Raw genomic sequence first — 3394 nt, forward strand, 5'->3', positions numbered from 1 at the left:
GCCACTGCACTCCAGTCTGGGTGACAGAATGAGACCCCAACTCAAAAAAAAAAAAAAAAATTCAAGAGATACAAAAGAATATACCTTTAAAACCCCATCACCCATCTTTTTCTCCCAGCTACCTAGTTGTCTTCCAGATGGAAACTGAAACTAAAATCCTGCAATGACTTTTTTTCTTACAAAAGCATGTAAAAATATTATTTCTCTCCCTATTTTCCCACAGACAGTAGCATACTATACATACTGATCTACACAATACTATGTTCATATCGCCATATGTTTTAAGAATAATTCTACACTAGGCCATAAAAAGTGACACCCTAAATAACAAATAGAGACAGGCTCTCTAGAAGAAAATGACATTTATTCAGGAATAGGGCACTGCAATGAGAATATGTGTGTCATAGTAAGCCATATGCATATTCAGGGAGATAAAGGAAGACTAAGGTTTTTAAAGAAAAAATGAGGAGAACTATATAATTGTTTTGAGGTAACTGTCCTTGGCTACAAAGACCAATAACAAGGGTGACAACTGCCCGAGGTTGGACAGACAATTGCTGAGCAGGTGTCCTCGCAGAAGTATTTTTTTGTATACGGTTGTGATGGTCTTTGTGCAAGGTTGTGGTTTTGCAGAGTCCGTTGTAATAATTTTTTATATCAGGCATATAAATATAAATGCACGAGAACCATCCCTTCTCACGAGTGACTCCATTTTGATTCTGACAATTTTCACGAAAGCTTCTTCACTCATTTGTATAACTATAGGAATAGTATTCCACTGTAGGAATCTATCATTATTTATTTAAGTGGGTCACTAGATGTTTAGCTTATTTCCAATCCTTTCCCATTACAGCCAATGTGGAGTTGGCGGGTCAATGAGATTGTGAATTTGCAATTTTAGAAGATACTGCCAGTTAGCCTCCATGGAGGTGTAGCACTTCACATACAAGAGACCATCCAGGAGTGGAGAAGCCTCTTCCTACTGCCGACAGAGCCAATTAGCAAAATCTCTTAACATTTTCAATTTTATTCAGGGAAAATTACAATCCATTGTAGATCTTAATTCTATGCAATAAAATGTCTCATTTTAAATGGGTATCTTTTGGTTCAAGCATGTGTTTGGAATACGAATAAATATCTCAGCGAGTTTTGAAAAATGTATACATTTGTGATAGCTGCAATCAAGATATAAGACATTTCTGCATGGCAGAAGTTCCCCAATGCCCCTTCCCAGGAAATTTCCTCAACCACTGGCCACAGGCAGCTATTGATCTGCTTTCTGCAACAATTCCAATATAGTTTTAGTCCATGGTTCTCTTATTAGAAATGAGGTTGATCATCTTTCCATGTGTTAAAGGCCATTTTTATTTCTTCTTTTGTGAGTTCTCCATTCATAGCCTATGTCCTTCCTGTTGTATTTTGGTCTATAGAAGTTCTTTATTTTAAAAAAATTCCATCTGTGATATGAGTTCCAAATATTTCTTTATAATTTGTCATTTACTGTTTGACTTTGCTTATATTTTTATATAATCAAAGTTTTACTCTTTTATGGCTCTAGGTTTTATGTCATACTTTTTTTAAAAGTTCTATTTTTAGATTACAAAATAATTCTTCCATATTTTCTTCTAAGTGGTTTTATGTTTTCAGTCTTCACTTTTAAATATTGGCTCATCTGGAATTTATCTCATAAGCTGGAGGGCACTGGTTCAAGCTTTTGTTGTTGTTCAGATGGTTACCTTTTGAAGGGTATGCTCCATTTGTGGAATGTATCATCCTTCTCTCACTGATTTAAAATTCTCTCCTGAGCAAAAGTGACATTCCTAAAGGAATGTAGGTCTACTCTAGTCTTTATATTCTGTCCATTCGTGTGTCTGATGAGTCACGCAGTATCAGCACAATTTTAAGTATAGTTTAATATCTATTTGGGCTGTTTCATGATCCTTCATATTATGTTTTTCTTTCAGAATTGTCATGGCCATTTTTACCAAATTGCTTCTCCATGTGCACTTTAGAAATCATCTTGTCTAGCTCCAAAAATGTAGGTCTACTCTAGTCTTTATATTCTGTCCATTCGTGTGTCTGATGAGTCACGCAGTATCAGCACAATTTTAAGTATAGTTTAATATCTATTTGGGCTGTTTCATGATCCTTCATATTATGTTTTTCTTTCAGAATTGTCATGGCCATTTTTACCAAATTGCTTCTCCATGTGCACTTTAGAAATCATCTTGTCTAGCTCCAAAAGAAATCCTGCATAGGCAATTTCAATGGGCATCCCGGTTAAGTAGTACAGTTTAAATCAAATATTAATAACAACTCTAACAACACCTCCCATTTGTATTCTACATACTTTTCAGAGCAGTTTCATTCTTTCATCCTCCTGTCCTCCTTTGAGTTAAAAAGGACAGGTGTTTGACAATTCTGCAGATAAGATGAAACTATTCACAGACACACAAAAGGAAGCCTAGCCCCAGATTCAAGGCAGACCTTCTCTTGGGGGCCCCAGGGTCAGCAGAAAGTTGCAGGCTTGAGTATGCCTTGGGTTCCAACTACCTCAGAGACCCCCGCCCCACCTCAAGCCCCAAATCTGTCTCACCCCGATCTTCCCGAGGAGCGGGATCTGAATCAGTCAGCACCATGCAACTCCTCCTCCCCAGTCACCCGCTGCCCTGGAGCTGGGGAAAGAATCTGGGACCACAGCCACGCCCTGGGCCCTGTCCCAGCAGCCACCCTACTTTAGGGCTGCAGTCCCAAAAGAGCCCCCGCCAGAGTCACGGCAAGAGGCGCGGGAGGGGACCAGTCAGGCACAGGCCTTTCCTCACCCTCCCAGCCATTATCCCAGGGTCACATCTTCCAGTCTAGCATGTCCCTCCCTCCCTCCCAGGCGAGTCATACGGGAAACCAGGAGGGAGGGAGAATGGCCTCCTGCGGGCTCGGGGGCAGGACCCTGGAGACTCCTCAGGAAAGAGGGTCCTGCGGCAAGAGAGTCTCCCATAAGAAGGGTCACCTGAGCCGCCCAGGGCCCTGCCTCACCTGCTGTCCACTGGGAGCCGGCTGCCAAGCAGAGTGGGGCTGGGAGGAGCGGACCTGGAGCTGCGGAGTGGCGGGTGGGAAGGGAAAGGAGATGGGAGGGGAGGAGGGTGAGGGCTGGGCCTTCAGCACCGTGGTTTCCGGTTATTAGCTGGGGCAGCGGGGCCCGGCAAGGGGGTTACCGCCTTGAGTGGAAAACTTGGCTGGAGAAAGCAGATCCCACACGCGCGCACACACACTCACACACACACCCACTCGGACGACACCCACACCCACTCAGGCAATACGCATGCACACACGCACACACAGGTCCCCACTTGTTCAGAAAGCCCTGGCAAGTGCGGCTGCTGGCAAGGACCACCTG

General features: G+C 42.9%; 1 protein-coding gene across 1 annotated transcript in view; it reads right to left on the reverse strand.

Moving 5' to 3' along the window:
* The window catches only part of TMEM176B (transmembrane protein 176B), a 9419-nt gene extending 6310 nt beyond the window's left edge, over positions 1 to 3109 (reverse strand). The window contains exon 1 of the mRNA XM_008063069.1: positions 3034 to 3109. The gene's annotated coding sequence lies outside the window, so the exon portion shown is untranslated. The remainder of the gene's footprint in view (positions 1 to 3033) is intronic.
* Between the last annotated feature and the right edge of the window lie 285 nt (positions 3110 to 3394).

Source organism: Carlito syrichta, unplaced genomic scaffold (genome assembly GCF_000164805.1).
Source record: "Carlito syrichta isolate Samal-C Ts95f unplaced genomic scaffold, Tarsius_syrichta-2.0.1 Scaffold306526, whole genome shotgun sequence".
Lineage (NCBI taxonomy): Eukaryota > Metazoa > Chordata > Mammalia > Primates > Tarsiidae > Carlito > Carlito syrichta.